Source organism: Macaca nemestrina, chromosome 11 (assembly GCF_043159975.1).
Source record: "Macaca nemestrina isolate mMacNem1 chromosome 11, mMacNem.hap1, whole genome shotgun sequence".
Taxonomy (NCBI): Eukaryota; Metazoa; Chordata; class Mammalia; order Primates; family Cercopithecidae; genus Macaca; species Macaca nemestrina.
This window is the reverse complement of record NC_092135.1, coordinates 117976479-117988475: the sequence shown is the minus strand read 5'-3', so window position 1 is coordinate 117988475 and position 11997 is coordinate 117976479. Positions and strand designations below refer to the sequence as shown.

Here is an 11997-nt window from a genome sequence, read left to right as displayed (position 1 = left end):
TAGGTGGAACGTTTTCCTATTAAAAAAGTAAAGCCACATACTCATGGCTCAGATTTAGTTTCTAAATCCCAGAGCTCGTTGAGTCAAGCAACACGATAAGTTCATTGCTTTGTTTCTCCCAATGGCTCTCAAAACCGCCCCATCCCTTCAGCATGTAGGAAAGTTTCGTCGATATGTGGCTAGTTTCGCACACAGGCATGCCACACACATGTGCACGCTTTTGCTTTGTATCCGTACTAGACATGATTAACTTTCAAGTTCATAGAAATCATACAACTCTGGTTTCCCTGGCAAAAGGCACATCAGATTCCAAAGGTTTTGCCTTAGCAGCTCCTCCTCTCAGGATGTGATGTCACCTAGAGGCATCTTCACTGTGTGACATCATTCGTTATGCAATGGTGAGTTTGAGGTGCTGGGAATGTTCTGCAGATTTCCACTTGTCTAGCACTCGTATAAAAAAGGTCAACATTGGAAAGACTTCAACAAGCCCCTTTTGTACTCATTAGTCATTAAGATATGGCTAGATTTTTTGGTGACTCTTGAATTGTTTTCCCTTATTTTATTTCTGTGTTTCATCCATGGTTTGGGAGGAGGAGGAGGACGAGGAGGACGGGGAGGATGAGGAGGACGAGGAGGAAGAAGAGGGGAATTATTGCTGACCATTAATGAGTATTTGCATATGTGTAGAGCACTGTTCTGCATGCAATCTAAGTTAAGCCTCACAACGAACCTATCAGTAAAGTATTATCATCATCCCTGTTTTATCCGAGAAGTTGAAGCAAAGAAAAATTAAATAACTTAACAAGATAACATGGATAATAAGTTATTATAGCAGAGACCACTAGTTAACCGCAATATCGTTTTCCCATTCTTCTCCAGTCATAGAACTACAGAAATCAGAATCGTATTGATTACTATTGGCTGGGCATATAGCCACCCAAATAAAGATTATGAAGTAGGAAGAATTCTAAATGGTCCCCAAGATTCCTACCCCCTGGTGTATATAGCCTTTAAACCCCCTTTTCTTGAGTACAGGTAGGACTGGTAATGGGATGAAATGATTTCTCCTTTAGATTAGGTTGTATTACATGACAGCAGTAAAGGGATTTTACAGATGGAACTAAGGCCCCACATCAGTTGTCTCTGAGTCAGTCAAAAGGGAGATGACTCTGGGTGGGCCTGGCCTAATAAGGTGAGTCCTTAAAAGAAACTGGGCCTTTGCTGAAGAGAAAGAATCAGAGGAATGCTCTTGCTGGCCTTGAAGGTGCAACGCCTTATTGTATAAAGGGTCACATGGCAAAGACTAGCAGGCAGCCTCTAGGAGCTGGGAACAGACTCACTGACAGTCAGCAAGAAAGTGGGACCTCAGTCCTGCAATCACAAGGAACTAAATCCTGCTGATAACCAGTAATCTTGGACAAGCATCCTGAGCCTCAGATGGGATCACAGTCCTGGATGATACTTTGATTGCAGCCTGATGAGACCCTGAGCAAAGGACGAGCACTCCCGATCCCCAGAAACTGAGAGATAATAAAGTTGTGTCATTTAAGCCACTGAGTCTGTGCTCATTTGTTATACAGCAATACAAAACTAACGCAGGTTACACTTCCCAAATGCCTTTGCAGTTGGTGTTGCCATGTGACTGAGTTCTGGCCAATAGGTTTTAGCTGCACTGATGTGAGTAGCTTCCCTTCTCTACCTTCCCTTCCCCTCTCCCCTCTTCTTCTGGCAGGATTATGGATGTTGTGGGAAGCCACCTAAAGCACAGTGGTGAGAGAAACACCCTGAAGATGGTGAAGCAACAAGATAAGAAGAGCCTGGATCCCTCAGATTTTAAGATTGCCATATCAGTCCTGAACTGCTTACACCCACAATGTTAAGTGATCATGAAATAAACAACCATCTTGCTTGTTGAAGGCATTCTTACCTTGTGTCTGTGCTACAGGAGTTGAACCTACCCCGACCTAACTGGCAGAGCTCAAAATGGACCCAGGTAGTGTGATCCCAGAGCCCATTTGCTTAGCTTCTTCACCACCCTGCCTCCCAGACACCATATTACATTACAGTAGAATTGGAATTTCACACTATTAGAGCTTGATGAGATTGTACTGGTCAAGTCAGTCAAACCAGTCAAACGGACAAGAAAGAGGGACTCAGATCACCTGGAGTCATGGCAATGTATTGCAAAGATACCTCTGAAAATGGGGTGTCACGGGAAACTGAACTTTGCATCCCAGTTCTGAAACATACAGCAACCTCATGGAGACAGATGCATGACTCAGCATTTTGGGGTGGTAGCAAGTTCAGTGACCTGCCAGATTTTTTAGCATTAACTTGAAAGAGAAGACACTTTGATTTCATTTGATTTGATTTCTACTAGTCAAATGGGCACCTGGATTAAGCAGACTCTCCCCAAGGAACCCCAGAGGCCTCTGACATCCCTTATGTCCAACCCAGACACAGCCCTTCTGTGGCCTCAGCATATCTACCCAGTCCAATCAGCTATAGCCAGAATAAAAAGGTTAGTTTTGCTCTGCCCATGAGCCATGCCATACATGACATGCACGTGAATAACGATCTGAGCTGTGTTATCGGGCAGAGGCGATGCTCACGGCTCTGCTCCATGTTCTGGGACATGATTGGACTCTCGTTTTAGGGAGGCAGATCCAAGAGAGGGAAGGAGACTTTCCCAGGCAGCAGCAGCCTGCTACTTTCCTGCTAACCAGGGCAGAGGCTGGTCTGCATCCCCCTATCCAGGTGGCCCCCGCAGTCACGGCTTTTCTGCTTCTAGAAGCCATCCCTGAAGTCAGCTGAATTTAGACCTATGGTATCTCCAGTACAGCACTTTGTCATCTGTTTGTGATAGTAGTTTTCAAATTCTTGTCACTCCCTCCAGAACATCATTGCAGAACTCAAAACACATTGCATCATAAAAAATGAAGTGGAGAATTAAGGTAATTATCCAATTATTCAAAACCATTTCTTATTCGAATAGCTAAATAACTCTTCAAGTCTCCATTTTACATGTGTTCCTCTGATGTGAATGTGACCCTGGCCTATTTGTTTTTCAGTAAAGTCCAAAATCCAAAATAGCCCAACAGAGAGACCCCCCCCTCCCAGTATTCCACAGCCTCAGTAACAAAGCTCCTTATCAGATCTAACTTAAATCTTTCTTGAAACAACTGAAGTCCTTCTGTGCCATCCTCTGCAAGTGCAGAACAGCCAGAGTGCAGGTTGCAGGGTGTTGGGGGCGGGGGGGCGTTATTACAGTGAAATCGGCACACAGATCTCAAGATTAAAGTTTGCTGTTTCTCCAGACTGTCTAGGTGACTGCCTTTTGAAACCGCACATGGCTTATACTGCCATTCGTGTCGTTTAAGAAAAAAATTAAATAGAAGTATAAAAGGAAGCCAGCAGTGTTTTAAGAGATTTCATTTCTACTTGATGCTTGTACTCATTTGCAGGGAGGCAGGAGGAGGGCTTTTATTAGATAGGGTCTCTGGAAACACTTAAAGTTGAGAAAGACCCATGACCCCAATCCAAGCTTCTAGACAGAAGAGAGAGGGTGCAAAGGCAAAGCCCTCCCCTTACTTTCTTCCACATCACACTGGGGTAAGTGGTTTGCCTCTCGATGTCCAGCCTTTACCATTCTGTGTCTCAGAGGCTGACACGCCCCCGCAGCATCCGGGTTCCCCTGCCCTCTGGCTTCTGATTGAGACCGACTGATGGGCAGTGTGATCACTAATTTTAACGTGTCAGCTTCGTTGGACATGATACACAAAAACACGGTCGAACATTATTCTAGATGTTTCTATGAAGGTGTTTTGTGGATGAGAATAACATTTAAATCAGTGGACTTGAAGCAGAATACCCTACATAAGTGGGTGGGCTTTATCCAATCTGTGGAAGGCCTTTATAGAACAAAGACTGACCTCCCCCTGAGCGAGAAGGAATTCTGCCAGCAGACAGCCTTTGAACTCCAACTGCGAGAGTTCCCTGAGTCTCCAGCCTCACAGCCTACCCCATCAGTCTTCGGACTCACCACGCCTCCACAATCGCAAGAGCCAGCTCCTTAAATAAACGAATGAATCTCTCTCTTTTTCTCTCTGTCCCTCTGTCTCTCACACACACACACACACACACACACACACACACACCCCAATGGTTCTGCTTCTCTGGAGAACCCTGACTAGTACAGGCAGCAACACTAGAAAACCAGACCAGATGGAGGAAGGGAAGCAAGTATTTATCCCCTAACTCCTCCCCTGTGGGGTCTGCACACAGCCCCAGCCATCTCGAGGTAGGGGAGCCATGCCCCCCTCTCACACCCTCAGGCCTGCAGGTGAAACCTGCACTCTCTTTTCTTAAATCCAGGGACTGCACTAACCTTGAATGGTTTCCCCACACCATCCTCACTCCTCTACAAATGATCCTCTAATTAGCTTCACAATGTATCCTACTATGAGCCTGCTGGAACCTTGCCTAACACCAGTGTCACCAGAACGTGGGGGCCATGGCAAAGTTGGTGTGGCATTCAGGGCCTTCCTTGTCTTTCCTCAATCTCCCCTTTCAGTGTCTTTTTCTGCCATGTTCATTCACTCCAAAGACACGTGAAAACACACGGTAACATACTCAGTATTTTCACCAGACTGCGGTTCTCCCCAACATAGCACCCCCACTCACTCTCTCTGGAAGTGAGCACCCCACAGTGTCCTATGCGCATTACCGAAAAACCACAGACTAGTAACTTAAAAATAATTAAGAGGGCTGGGGGGCGATGACTCCACACCTGTAATCCCAGCACTTTGGGAAGCCAAGGCGAGTGGATCACCTGAGGTCAGAAGTTCGAGACCAGCTTGACCAACATGGTGAAATCCTGTCTCTACTAAAAATACAAAAATTAGGTAATCCCAGCTACTCGGGAGGCTGAGGCAGGAGAATTGCTTTAACCCAGGAGGCGGAGGTTGCAGTAAGCTGAGATTGCACCACTGCACTCCAGCCTGGGCAACAGAGCAAGACTCTGTCTCAAAAAAAAAAAAGAAAAGAAAAGAAAATGAATAAGAGCTGGGAATCACTGCCCATTGTGGCTCTTTGCTATTTCATCACATCCCCCAACTTTGGTCTGTAATCATCTATCCTCCATCTCATCAACCAGTCAGTGGGGTCAGTTGATTTGTTTGTTGTTGTCTTGTTCAACCCAAGTCCCCTTTGTCCCCTGTGGTCGTATTTGTAGCCAAGTTGTTAGGGTATTTAGCGAGGTATGGGAATCTGCAGGAGTAACTGATTGCTTCATTTTGTTTTCACACCACGTGCTCAAGAATGTCTGAGCAGATATGATAGTTTTTGTTTTGTTTTTTGTGTGTTTAAATTGCTGAAGACTCTCCAAAGGCTTTCTTTTAAAAATAAATAATAAATATCACAGGGAAAAATGAAGAACTGTATAGGTTTTAGCAAAAATCATGTGTATGTCTTCTTTTCTTCTGGATTTTCCTAGATTGTGTTAAAAATAGGAACACACGTTTTTCAGCCTGACACTGTGTCTACCACAGAAATAATGAAAGGCAATGAAAAATGGAAATGAGCAACATGACAAAACCAGTCCCCCTGAGGTTTTAGCTAAAAGAGAAAAAAGGAACAAATAGAACCAAGGTTGTAGCAGCACCTACAATTAGCATAAGCAGCATCAATGAGGTGTCAAGGTTTCAGAATTAATGAGTCCCAGGTCAGCCACCCAGGTGATGGCCACGTAGACCAACTAAACAAGAAAGTCCCACAGAAAGGACACTTGTGGTCAGACAATAGATTCTAAGATTCTAAGCAATGAGACAACTGAAAGTTAGATTGCACATAAACATATTCAAATACAAGCATATCATGTTTTATTGCACGTTGCTTTATTGCACTTCACTTTATTGCACTTCTCTTATATTGCATTTTTTACAAACTGAAGGTTTTGGGCAATCCTGCTTTGAGCAAGTTGATCGGCACCATTTTTTCCATGCTCACTTTCTGTCTCTGTCTCACATTTTGGTAAATCTCACAATCTTTCAAATGATTTGTTATTATATCTGTTATGGTGATCTGCAATCAGTGATCTTTGACGTTTCTATTGTAATTTTTGGGGGGGTGCCATGAACTGTGCTCATACAAGATGGAGAGCTCAATAAATGTGTGCGTTCTGACTGCTCCACTGACTGGCCATTCCCCTGTCTCTCCTATTCTCCTTGGGCTTCCCTAATCCCTGAGACACAACAATACTGAAGGTAGGATAATTAATTATCCTATAATGACCTCTAAGTGTTCAAGTGAAAGGAAGTATCTCACATCTTTCCCTTTAAATCAAAAGCTAGAAATGATTATGATTAGTGAGCAGGGCATGTCGAAAGCTGAGATAGGCCTTTAGCACCGAACAGTCAAGTCATGAATGCAAAGGAAAAGCTCTTGAATAAAATTAAAAGTGGTACTACAGTGAACACATGAATGATAAGAAAGCAAACAGCTTTATTGCTGATACAGAGAAAGTTTTAGTGATCTGGATAGAAGATCAAACCAGCCACAACATTCCTTTAAGTCAAAGGAAGCAATCCTCCCAAGCAAGGCCCTAATTCTCTTCAATTATATGAAGGCTGAAAAGGGTGAGAAATCTACAGAAGAAAAGTTAGAAGGTAGCAGAGGTTCATGAGGTTAAACAAAAGAAGCCATCCCCGGGAGGCGGAGCTTGCAGTGAGCCGAGATCACGCCACTGCACTCCAGCCTGGGCGACGAGCGAGACTCCATCTTTAAAAAACAAGAAGCCATCTCCATACATAAAAGTGCAAGGTGAAGCAGCAAGTGCTGATGGAGAAGCTGCAGCAAGTTATCCAGGGGATCCCGGGAGATCTAGCTCAGATCACTGATGAAGATGGCTACACTAAGCAAAAGATTTTCAAGGAAGATGGAACAGCCTTCCATTGGAAGAAGGCCTCATTAGGACTTTCATAATTCAAGAGAGTAAGTGAACGCCTGGCCTCAAAGCATCAAAGGACAGGCTACTCTTTTGTTAGGGGCCAATGCAGCTGGTGACCTTAAGTTGAAGCCAATGCTCATTTACCATTCCTAGGAACCTTAAGAATTATGCTAAATCTACTCTGTCTGTGCTCTATAAACGGAATGACACATTCCATTTGTGTGCTGGGTGACATCCGTTGACAGCATGGTTTACTAAATATTTTAAACCCACTGTTGAGACCTGTTCAGAAGAAAAGATTCCTTTTAAGATGTAATTGCTCATTGACAATACACCTGGTCACCCAACATCTCTGCTGGAGATGTTAAAGGAGATTAATCTTGTTTCCATGCCTTCTAACACCACATCCATTCTGCAGGCCCTAAAGCAAGGAGTAATTTCTACTTCAAGTCTAATGATTTAATAAATAAATAATGTAAGGCTATACCTGCCATAGATAGTGATTCCTTAGATGGCTATGGATAAAGTAAATTGAAAATGGGAAAGGATTCACCATTGTAGGTGCCATTAAAGACAGTTGTAATTCATGGAAAGAAGTCAAAATACCAATATAAACAGGAGTTTGAGAGAAATTTATTCCATCCCTCATGAATGACGTTGAGGGATTCAAGACTTCAGTGGAGGAAGTCACTGCAGATGCGATAGAAATACCAAGAGAACCAGAATTAGAAGTGGGGCCTGAGATGTTGCTGCAATCTCATGGTAAAACTTGAATGGATATAGAGTAGCTTTTTATGGATGAGCAAAGAAAGTGGCTTCTTGAGATGGAATCTACTCCTGGTGAAGATGCTGTGAACATTGTTGAAATGAATACAAAGGATATAGAATATTATATAACCTTCATTGATAAAGCAATGGCAGGATTTGGGAGAAATGACTCCAATTTTGAAAGAAGTTTTACTGTAAGTAAAATGCTATCAAACAGCATTACGTGCTACAGAGAAATCTTTTGTGAAAGGAAAAGTCGATTCATGTGGCAAACTTTATTATTATTTTAAGAAATTACCTGAGCCTTCAGCAACCACCACCCTGATCAATCAGCAGCCATCAACATCAAGGCAAGAGCTTCCACAAAGGCAAAAAGATGACAACTCACCGAAGGCTCAGATGATCATTAGCATTTTTTAGCATTAGAGTATTTTTAAACTGAGGTACCCACGTTGTTTTTCTAGGCATAATGCTATCGCACACTGAATAGACTACAGTGTAGTATAAACATAACCTTTATGTATGCACTGGGAAAGCAAAAAATTGGGGTGGCTTTCTTCATTGTGATATTCACGATATTCCTGAGGTATGCTTGTAGTTAATACCAGGTAATTGGGCTTTTGAAAACTAATGCACAGTCCTAGTCTGGACTAGTCCTAAGAAAATCAGTGAAATTTGCTTCAGATGATGGAAGGAAAGTTAAGAATCCTTTCCTCGATGGCTCCCACTTAGGCAGCTCTGTCTGTTATCCTCCTCCCCCACCCCCCACCACTATGGTCTTTGGAGGATTCCCACAAAGCCCTGATCTCAGCAGAGGACTAATTTAAGGTGCAATTGCTCTAATCACAGAAGCCTAACTGCATACCCCTTATTGCAAAAAAAAAGGCTGACCCTGTGACACGGTGTTCTGGGTTCTTTAATCTCACACACTCATGCAAATGTGTGCTGTGTCACACTGCATCTGGGCTTATTTTAACATGGAAGGAATACTGTGCATTTCTTACTAGGCAAATGGCAACCTCTGCTGTGGCAGGCGACTGCATTACCTTTATCACATGGGCTTCTCCGTCCCTGTTTATACCACTGCACATGGCAACTGGAGAGGCGCAGATTTAAAGTAACAGTTTTTGAAGGTAGTTGCATTTCAGTAGAAGACTCCTGAGGTTGGGAAAAACTGGAAGGGTCAAAGGAATGCATCTCTAATAGTGGAAAGATAGGCATCAGGCTGGTGCTTTTGGAGAGAGTATTTCCCCCGTTCGCTACTCTCTACCTCCCACAGTGATGTGGCCTCTGGGCCAATCCTGGTCCTAGAGTATCTTTCTGGAAATAAATCTATTTCCCTCTTTCAAGCTCAGGAGAGGTAAGCAATGAGTTGCCAGTTGACGTAGTTTGGGCACTTGTCCCCTCCAAATCTCATGTTGAAATTTGATGCCTTACATTGGAGGTGGGGCCTGGTGGGAGATGTTTGCGTCATGGGGGTGCATCCCTCATGAACAGCTTGATGCCATTCTTGCGGGATTGGGTGTGTTCTCACTGTTAGTTCCCACAAGTTCTGGTTGTTAAAAAGAGTCTGGCACCTCCATCCCCTCTCTTTCTTGCTTTCTTTCTTGCCATGTGACACACTGGCTCCTGTTCCCCTTATGCCATGATTGGAAGTTCTCTGAGGCCCTCACCAGAAGCAGATGTTAGTATCATGCTTCTTGTACAGCCTGAAGAACCGTGAGCCCAATAAACCACTTTTCTTTACTAATTGCCCAGCCTCAGATATTCCTTTACAGCAACATAAAATAGACTACTCTACTCTTCTTCATACAGGGGAAGCCAGTAGTCCCCCCAGACCCTCTTCCAACCTGCCCTGGGTTCCTCTGTGGCCTGGAATAAGACAGATGCTGGCAGACTGCCTCCAGATGCTCTCCTGATTGACACAAACATCAGCAACCGTCTCCTCCATTTTGGTTCAAGGCTATCTAACTGCCTCATGCCTCAACATAACCAAAATGCACAATCGAGCAAAAGATTTGGGTCCTGGCCAGCAGGAGTCATTTCTTAGAAGCACGGGCCATCCCATGCAGCTCAGTTGTTGGCAGGGGAGCCCTAATGCCAATTTATCTGCCCACACCTTCATCGTAGCATCTTCGTCCTCAACCTGTAACCATGCATGCATCTTTCCATCAGTCTATCTCCCTGTTTGCTCCCTCTAGTGAGGGTAGTATAAAATAAAATTTTTTTGAAAGAGGAAAGTACTGTGGATGAGCCCAGAATTTCTAGTTTAAACCTGAAGAAGACTGATCCCATAAATAAACACCCCACCTATAAAGAGGCACATAAGTCTCCTTTTAGGGTTGATTAATAGAAAATAGACTAAGAGAGATTTCTCACCCACTGTGTTCTCTAAACCATGGGCAAGAAAAGGCTCCCACCCAGTGCCTGGTAGCAGAAATTGAATATAATTTCATGGTCAGTGAATGCAAATAGGCAGTTGTGAAGGGTGGCTTTATAAAAGTCTAATCCCAACCATGAGAGTCTTCTCCCAGGACCCTCTCCAGCTCTGTCACAAGATTGTCTGTAGGGTCTCTCATAGTCAGACTGTGACAACACCTGTGGATTAGTTCATTCTTACATGGCTATAAAAAGCTACCTGAGACTGTGTAATTTATAAAGAAAAGAGGTTTATTTTCTTTATAATATATATAATTTGCTCACGGTTCTGCAAGCTGTACAGAAAGCAGGGCTGGGGAGGCCGCAGGAAACTTACAATCATGGCAGAAAGCAAAGAGGAAGGAGGCACATCTTACTTGACCAAAGCAGGAGGAAGAGAGTGAAAGGGGAAGTGCTACACACTTACAAACAACCTGATCTCATAGCGACTTGCTCACTAGCACATGACCAACAAAGGGGAAGCTCATCCCCATGATCCAATTACCTATCACTAGGCCCCTTCTCCAACACTGGGGATTACAATTCAACATGAAATTTGGGCAGGGACCCAAATCTAAACCATATCAACCTGCATCAGTCTCAACCAAGCCCTTGTTCAAGAGTGGAGTCCACCAAGACAGCTGCTCCCTGGGCAATGCAGGCTGTGTCCTAATCCTTGTCAACCCTTCTACTACCACATGACCCTCAGGTTTTAGGGTCAACTTTTTAAAAAGTTCCATTATCCCTTTTCCTCTGGCACTAGAGACCCATGTCTAGAATCTGTGAGGCCTGGCACATGGGCCTGAGATCAAAAACCTTAATTCTTCCTCCGCGTGAGGACACACACAGTCACCTGGCTTAGTCTGGTTTGGGTTTACTTGCTTAGGTGTTTGATGTTCAAAGTATTCATTTGTTAAATGCAAGCACTGAAATCTACTACAGTTTTTGTCTTTACTTCCTTTTGTAACCTATTGAAACCCCTATAACTGGAAGTAACTCTGACCTCTTCATCTTGTGAAGACCCCATTTCCTTACTGAACATGTAAAGGGACCCACATCTACCATGTTCATAGCTGCACTGTACCGGGCTGGTGGCAGGTAATCAGGAAACACCCCTTAATTCAACATCTCTCAGATTGCAACCAAGTTCCCATTATTTCTGGGCTCAAATGCCAACTGGTAGCTTCTTTCTTCATTAATTCACTCTAATACACTCAATCCTAAATGATCTCTCTCCTTCCTAGTGAAAGACTAATTTCACTCACACACACCCCTCCCAGATCCTCATTCTCTAATCCACCACTGGCATTCTCCTGTCTTTGCACATGACTGTCTTCTCTGCCAACCTTGCAAAGGTGCCACGGCAAAATGGCAAATTGTCAGTCTTGCCAGATGATGAAAAACAGAAAGAGCCAAACAGCACCATATAACCCACAAGGAAGCACTGAACTCTTTGCAGATAGAGGTTAAGTTCTAAGACTATCCTTTATATCTAAAAAGGGGGAGTTGCCTACAAATCCACAAATCCTTCTTTCCCAATTTACCAAGCGTGATGCTTGTCTCCAAAGACAGCCACAACCAATTCCTTCCCTCCTCCCATCAAGAAGTGAAGACTAAGTCTCTACTCCTTCCAATCTGTGCAGCTGTGAGCAATCGAATGGGGTGGCAGAGATGCAGGACCAGCCCTGGGCACAGCCCTTAAAAGGATTGCCACTTCCTGCTTTCTCCTTCTTGGAGCCCTAAGCCACCATGTAAGACCAGGTTATGCCGATAGAGGCCATATGGGGACATCACTAAAGTGCCATATGTGAATCAAGAAACCACCTTGGATGTCCTGGCCTCCATCCACCCAGTCCTCCCATCTG

At 43.9% G+C, this 11997-nt stretch overlaps 1 long non-coding RNA gene across 1 annotated transcript; it reads left to right on the top strand.

The window, feature by feature from the left end:
• Nucleotides 1-2144: 2144 nt before the first annotated feature.
• On the top strand, nucleotides 2145-3000 carry LOC112426548 (uncharacterized). The gene is made up of 3 exons (XR_003017929.2): nucleotides 2145-2521; nucleotides 2657-2805; nucleotides 2897-3000. It is a non-coding gene; the product is annotated as an uncharacterized lncRNA (long non-coding RNA).
• The last annotated feature ends 8997 nt before the right edge of the window (nucleotides 3001-11997 follow it).